At 45.7% G+C, this 8,232-nt stretch overlaps 1 long non-coding RNA gene across 1 annotated transcript; it reads right to left on the reverse strand.

The window, feature by feature from the left end:
• Nucleotides 1–2,341: 2,341 nt before the first annotated feature.
• On the reverse strand, nt 2,342–8,046 carry LOC147578217 (uncharacterized). Its single transcript, XR_015254940.1, has 2 exons — nt 7,720–8,046; nt 2,342–6,587 (listed from the first exon to the last, which is right to left on the reverse strand). It is a non-coding gene; the product is annotated as an uncharacterized LOC147578217 (long non-coding RNA).
• Between the last annotated feature and the right edge of the window lie 186 nt (nt 8,047–8,232).

An 8,232-nucleotide genomic window follows, 5' to 3' on the forward strand; every position in this document is an offset into this window, starting at 1 on the left:
CTTTACAAAGGGCTTTAATATACATAAAAGTGAATTCTTAAGTACGGCCATTACACTATCCAATTATATCCTAAGGCATATAAAACTAAGCAGACCCCATAACAGTATTCATCACAAGAGTAGCACAATAGTTCCTCAAAATGGCAAAAAGGTTCAATGCCAATTAAATATCTGCAGAGACGTAGGAAAGATATCTGGATAATACAAGAATTATCCTCGCCTTTTTGAAAAGGCACTCAGCATCATTTGCAAACCATAGATGAGCCTGGGTTAAAAAACTGAACAGTGGACAGTGAGTTCTTGGTATTGTTGGTTTGCACCTGTGGCAGCTTCTCGGGGAAACATGACAATGGCCCCCATTCATAGAGGCCAAGGAAAGACTGAAGAAACAGGCCAGCCACTCCAGATTGGTAGATGGCAGGTTGAATAAGCAAGAGACCTTATAAGGTTTTTCTTGTGTTGCTGTGAAATGAACAGATCTCCTTACCTGCCTTCCAGAATCGTGAAAATTTGTATAGAGGCCTTAACTGGGTTTCTTCATCTGTCCCCTCCAGATGCTTTCAGCAACACATGCTCAAGGCTCTGTCCTTTTAAAATGGCTCTACCTAGAGACGCCTGGGTGGCTCAGTTAGCTTGGCTCAGGTTATGATCTCACAGTTTATGAGGCCACATAGGGCTCTGCACTGACAGAGCTGAGGCTGCTTGGAATTCTCTCTCTGTCCCTCTCTCTCTCTGCCCTTCCACTCGCACTCTCTCTCTCTCTTTCTCAAAACAAATATATAAACATTTTAAAAAATCATAAAATAATAAAATAAAATAAAATAAAATAAAATAAAATAAAATAAAATAGCTCCACCTATGGGAACAGTGAGCAGAGGGAACATTCCAAAGACAGGAGCCTCCCATTGTGGAGGTCCAGCTCCTCAGTCAATCAGTGGTCACATCCTGTCAATGACTTCCTCCAACACTTCACTCCTCTATACTGGCTCTTATAATCTCATAAGCCCCCCTCTTCTATAGTGTGACCTGAGCAGTCTGCAAGGTGTTTCATTAGCATGGAGGTGACTCCTTTGGCAGCTATCTGGCTGCCTGGAGGAAGATACCATACCAATAATACAGTTACATGCAAGAGAAAACACAGATTAAGACAACGATGCTCCAAATCAGTGACAGCTTTTTCCACCAAAAGCCCCGTGATCTGTACCATTGATTTACTAAGTCCCCTAAGCTGGGTGTCAGATCACTCAGAACATTCACTGTGTCTCATATGATTTAATAAAGATGACACATTAGCATACTCATCAGGTATGAACACACAACCTTCTTTTTTGGATAATGACACAGGTACCTCTTGGCAAGGCAGCAGTAATGTTCAAAGCCATTCTATTTTGGAGGACAGCTTTTCTCATTAAAGACATTTCAGTGTTCAGTAAAGACAGGCTTGCTGGCTACCATTTAAGCCTTGTTGGGTGAATGTAGTAAGGGTTTCTGTGTACTGGTCCTCCAGGTCATTGGAGGGGACAAAGACGGCAGCCAAATGATTATACCAGTGGAAAACAGAATATGCCCATTTGACCTTGCAATGAGGAAGGTTGGCAATTTTCACTACCATGGGGCAGATTCTCCCCTGTGCCCACCAAAAACCTAGGTTGCAGTGGCCCAACCAACCAGGTGGAAGCCATGGCCAAAGATTTGTGTCACATACCCATGTGGCCCCATTTGGGACTACCCAAGAAATACCTAGGCAGTGTGACCATTTAGTGCCAAACTAGTCACTATCCTATAATGTGACAGAATGGGCCAGTGACATCCATCCCATACTCCAGTATGTTTAAATTGAGCCAGTTATGTTTAAATTGATTCTTCTGTTTCCAAAATAGGGGTATCCAGGTACTCAAATGTCTATAATCCAAGACTCAAATGTCTATAAGCCAGATGAACCCATCCCAAATCTGACTGTAGCCACCCATGGCTCTACTAGTGGTATTTTTAGGAATGGGTGTATAATTTGAGTGACAGAAGATGACTACCTACACCCAGTGTTATTGATACACAGGCCAGGTGTGTATCACAGGCCAGGTTTCTGCATCAGTACTGGTGGTACCAGTTGAATCGAGAGTACTAGACCTAGCTTGTTCTTTAATGTACTGTGTTAGGCCTTCCAGTCCCTTCCCTGGAGTGGTGATACCCACCATGGTAATCCTGTTAAGCTTGAGGGGCATCTTTCCCATGTAAAGGTTGGACTGATTCATTTGCCAGGCATATGAAGGGACCCAGTGCAGAAAGGTATTTCCATCTTGTACCCAGTCCATGACCAGATACCACTGGAGCAGCAGAAGTCTAAGGTCAAAAAGACAGACATTTAATAGGAACTTGTATGGGAAGATCTTCTCCTTCTCTAAAAATTATACTTGTGGCCTGATCCTTAGATGTTAAGACGGCTACAGTTTTAGGAATTTGACTTAGTTATGCATACCATACATGTTGGCTGAAGCAAGCACCACCGTCAGGCATGAGAAGACAGATAGGGGGTCGAATTTGCCAGACCAGGATCCCCACCTTCTTCCCTTCTTCAGTGGTGCATGTTTCATTCTGGCTTGCAGCCAGACAACAGGATCCCAGTGGAAATTGATTAGTTCCCCCTCACCGAGGGATCCAAAGTAACCCATTCATCCTGAGGGCCATCCCATTGCAAATTCCAGTGGACAATGTCTTTCCCAGGCATCTTGGGGCTTGGTGTTCTCAGCAGCATAGCATCTTGATCCTTGGTGAGGATCTGGGCAATGGTCATTTCCATACCTTTACATTTTTGTGTGTCTTGGCAAGGGTCCGCAGTCTGGAAGATGAGGTAACAGGCCATTTTAGATGAGCATTCAAATGTATTAGAGCTTGGGGCAATCCTTTAGTTCCCACAGTTAATGCGTGTTTTTATCTGCTGCTCTAATATTCCATTTTTCCTTTCTACCAACCTTGCTGCTTATAGGTTATAGGGGTGATGGAACCTCTATTCAATGTCATGTTCTTTTGCTCCGTCTTGCATATTATGACCTTTGAAATGTGACCTCCCAATCACTATCTGTTTGCTAAGATTATCCACACATGGTACTCAGGTTCTCTAATCCTCTAATAGTAGCAGCCTGGTTTGCATGGGGACAAGGGAAAACTTGGGTTAGGCTAGACAACACTGTTCACACAAATCAAAGCATGTTTAGAACCCTCACTCAGAGTGAAGGTGTCAGTATAATCAGTTTGCCAATCCCTCACGAGTTAGGATGATGGCCCCAGAATTCTTTGGCAGTTGCCTTGGACATTATTTAGAACACATAAAATAATGCTTTACTGCATTTACCAAGTCACTGTATTTTAAAGGAAATCCAGCATCCCTAGTAATATGCCATTTCATCCAAGCACTATGTTAGCCACTCTTTCTATGCACCCAATCTACTATCTAGTGAACAGTCAGTTGCTAGAGCTTATACTGAGCTAGGGCATTGGCTTCCTGATTGCCAGTAGGAGTCAGGACTTTATGAGTCGGGATGTGGCAGATAGTGAAGACCACTTCAGTTTCTTGCAGGCAGACCCAAATGTCTTTCCATATATCTTGACTCCACAAGGGCTGATTCATGGTCATCCATCCCTCAGTTCCCACTGTCCAAGCCATATAGTTAGAACAGCCCAACTCTCAGTGCAAAGCATTAATGGCCAGGGCTAATGAGTGGTATGAGCCAAATGGCTCTGAGTTCAGCCCACTAACTGTTGCAGTTAGTTCCTGTTTCTATCCAGATGCCTGACTAGATCCACCTGTATTCTAGGCATCAGCAGGAATTTCCCCAGCTCCTTTCTACAGGCCACACAGGCTACCAGAGGAAACTGATGGGACATTTGGGTTCAGCAGGACCTGAGTTTCTAGAGACAGTGGTGCACAGGCTGCCTCTATTGAAAATGGGCTTGTCACTTGGTAAACATGGAAGTTTGAGCCATGCCAGAGATGGGTGGATGGAACATATTCTCAACTCATCCCTTGATGGGAAGGGAAGGTCTTACCATGATATGCTGCTCCTTTGTGAGAGGGTCTACCTGGAGGAATGCTGTGTACACCACTAGGAGCTGTTAGGGGTGCATCAGATTTCTGAGCTGGGACCAAAATCCTAGGAGTACTCTCTCCTTCTATTGTCTCTGCCACAGTGCCCAACCCATGCCTTCCAGAGTCACAGACACATCAACTCAAGTGGTAGCCCTGCTTGGGGGATTCCCAGAGTGTTTCATTAGTTCCTTTGCCCTCCCAAAGGTGGCTTGCTGCTTCAATCACCAATCTCACATTTGCTTTTTCTTTACCAAGTAGTACAAGGGATGGAGACACCATGCCAGGTGGGTAATAAAACTCCTCCAAAACCCCCAAATTCCTTCAAAAGCTTGCAACTCTTTTGTGCTTCTAGGGGTTGGGTAGGCTTGTATGTTGTTTGTCAATCATAGCTCCTGGGACAATGCATGTCTTACCTGACCATATGACTTCCAAAAACTTTATGTGGTGTCTCAGCCTTGAACTTTTCGGGATCTCATGACCTATTTTCTCCCTCACATATTTTCCAGCAAAGCCTGCAGAATGCCCTATGGCAAAGGTAAGTCTTCACATGTTAACATTGTATCATCAATGTAATGGGCCCATTTTACTGATGTGGGGAAGGAGAACAGGGACAGGCCTCATGACATATGGTGGAACTTTGCAGGTTTACCTGGGAAAGCATTTGAAAAGTCCATTGTTAAACTTCCCATGTGAAGGCAAACTGATCTTGTGATTCATCAGCCAGACTTCCGAGATGGCTCCATTGCTGTGTAGGGCCTCATGGGTCAGTACCCTTGGCTGCCTTCCCACCACTGGACTGTACCTAGCTGGTTGAGAGCCTCATCCTTGCCTACCTGGACCTGGCCTATCAGGTCCACTGACTCCACAACCCTCCAAGAAGACAGGGTGGGGCTGCAGGGGTCAGAGCTCAGAGAGGCTCCCTGGCAGCACCCGGAAGCTCCTGGGCTTTTTTTCTCTGCGGGGCACAACTGCCCTTTTCTCCCTTCCTCTCTTCCACGCTTAATAAAACACCTCTGGTCCGTGTGGGCCCAAGTACTCATCCCAAAAAAAAAAAAAAAAGAAAGTACTTAATAGTACTTGTTAAGTCCAGCCCAACATAGAACACTCCTAGGATCATAGCCATGTATCTAAGATGGTGGCAATGTTGGGCACAGCTGCAGGGATGGGGGGCACTACCTTCTTCAATTCTCAGTACTTCACAGTCATCCTCCATGAACCATCCGACTTTTCACTGACCATACAGGTCTATCGAAAGTGCTATCGGCAGAGTGCAGAATACCCCTTTGGTGCAGTTTTTGGACAGTTTTTCCTAGGTTCTTAGGCCCTAAGGCAATTTATATTGTTTGACAGTTTCCATTTCTCATGGGGGTAGTAGACTAACTGGTTCCCAGTTGGTGTTTCCCTTCAGCACTGGCTTGATTACTCTAACCCAGAGGCAGAATTCACTGATAGAGTTTTGCAGATCTCATAGAATTTTTTTTTTAATTTTAAGTTTATGTATTTTGAGAGGGGGGAAAGAGAGAAAGAGATCAGGGGAGGGACAGAGAGATGGGGAGAGAAAGAGAGAATCCCAAACAGGCTCCACACTGTCAGTGCAGAGCCTGACATGGGCCTCGAACTCATAAACCTCGAGATTATGACCTGAGAGGAAACTAAGAGTCAGGTGCTTAACCAACTGAGCCACCCAGACACCCCTCATACAATATTAATGCCCAATGTGCTCTCTGGTATTAGAGAGATTAAAACTCCATATTTTAAAGGGGGGGGGGGGATGCCCAACTTGCAGTGTTAAAGGAAACTTCCTGACCATGGATATTCACCTTCTGTAACCATAGATGGTGAGGAAGGGGCCAGAAAACATCTAAGGATTACCATGTATTAGAGTATATTTGGTCCCCGTGTCAACTAGAGCCATCACCTTTTGTTTATTTCAAGGAGATCAGTGAATAATGAACTCAACTTGAGGCCTCCAGTCACCCCCAATGGCCCTCACCTAGAGGCAATCTTGGCCTGCATCTTATACTTGGGGTGTGGGAGACTGTACCCAAATAGGACTGTACCCCTGAGGCCCTGCTGGAGCAGATGGGGGCATCAGGGATGGTAGGAGCAGGTGGGACAGGTTTGAACTGTTGTTCAGGTTTTAAGGCTTTCCGCAGGTTGACCAACACAGCATTGGGTTGTCAGTCTACCTTTATAGGTGGAGTCCAGCAGCCAGGAGGTCAAACCACATTTGTTTCCAAGTTACTTTTACAGGATCCTTCACAGCTGATTGGGAGAGCTTTCTGGTTTTTCAAGTTACATCTCTGTCTCAAGTCCTTCCCATAGCTGGTAATTTCCTGGGATTTTTTAGTGTCCCCCAGATTAGCAATGGATTGCCCAACATCATAAATGTCTTGTCCCATGACAGGGCTCAGCATGGACACCAGTGTGCCATACCAGGTCCCGGGCGCAGACTGAAGTATATTGGCTTCCATTCCTGCAGTGAACGTGACCCAATGAGAGCCTGAAAAAACAGGGGTATAGATGGCCTATCTCATTCCCAACTTCCTGAGAATTTGTTGAACCTCCTCTATAGATTTCCAGCAGTCCATGTGCCCAGAGAGATCCCCTTTATTGGGCCAGGCCTCCTGTGGGTTAGAACAATCCAATCTATAACAGACTGAGTATCTCAAACACCAGAGCACCATGCAGGTCCTGCCAGAGGACAGGGTGTGTGGTGATGTTGTTCCTTTTCTGTGCCTCCTACATAGTCAGAAAAATGTCATCACTGCCCCCCAACCCCCCAGCTCATAGCCACACTTACTACGCCGGAGTACTTTCTATGGCCTTTTGCTGGAACTTGGCAGCTAAATCAATAAGCTCAGTGGGAGTATATTCTTTCATCATGATTGTATCCTGAATTGGGGTCTGCCCTGCTGGCTGGGGTTGTTTTGGCTGCACTGTGCTGTTGTGTTTGTATTAGGGGTTGGTCAGCGGGGAACATTTTGTCTGCTTCACTGTCAATCACCACAACATCCTCCTCTTCACTCTCCTGGCTTTCTCGGAGATTCCACCTCTTAGTGCCCCAATCAGGCTTTGTCATAAGAACTTGGACCTTAATCCACAGAGGCTTGCACCCTCCTAGCTTTGCAAAATAGTATGCTAAATTCTCCAACTTACTGTCCTGTTCCCCCACCTTCTCTGCCAGCCCTGAAGCTAGGCACCCACATACCCTTTTTTAACTCAGTTCTTCTTTCAGCTTTCTAAATTGGCTTCAGTCTCTAATTTGTCGCTGATAGCCAGCCAGAGTACCCACAGTAGAGAACAGCCCACTGCAGCAATCATTCACTTCCCTTCTTTGCCAGTTCCTCAAACCAACACATTTTGAAGGCATTGCTGTACTCATACAGGGTCCACAAGCATCTAACGTACATGCTGCCCCTCCTCACTTACAGATTGATGGCCAACTTGGAAGTTCTGCTCCCATGCCTTTTTCCCAAGATTCATTTCTCTGGCCTCCTGGCTTGCTTGCCAATTGTTGGTTCACAAATTTGAGAGTTTCCTAGATGAAACCTGAAACTTGCCCCCAGTCACAGAGGGCCTGAAGAAAGGAGACTGGTAGCTGGTAGGTTTGATAAGCAAGAAAACTTACATACAAGGCTTGTGCTGGACTGCCACAGGACTGGTCCATCTCTGCACCCACCTGGCAGGATCTTAACATTTTATAGAGGTCTCGAATGGGTTCTGTTGGATATAGTCCAGATGGTCTCAACAACACATGACACTCTCAAAACTGTACTCCTGAAGTGGCTCCAGCTATGGGAACAGTGGGCAGAATATACATTCTAAGGACAAGGAAGGGTAAGGAGCCTCTGGTTGCACTGATGTAGCTCAAGCGTCAACCAGTGTTCATGTTCTCTCTATGACCTCCTCCAACAATTGGGAGCTCCTTAGGATGGAAACTGAGACTGCTTCCTCCTCCCTTTCTTTTTTAAAAATTTTTTTCAACGTTTTTTTATTTATTTTTGGGACAGAGAGAGACAGAGCATGAACGGGGGAGGGGCAGAGAGAGAGGGAGACACAGAATCGGAAACAGGCTCCAGGCTCCGAGCCATCAGCCCAGAGCCTGACGCGGGGCTCGAACTCACGGACCGCGAGATCGTGACCTG

The sequence above is a fragment of the Puma concolor genome, chromosome C1 (assembly GCF_028749965.1).
Source record: "Puma concolor isolate L17-30 chromosome C1, mPumCon1.1.hap2, whole genome shotgun sequence".
Lineage (NCBI taxonomy): Eukaryota > Metazoa > Chordata > Mammalia > Carnivora > Felidae > Puma > Puma concolor.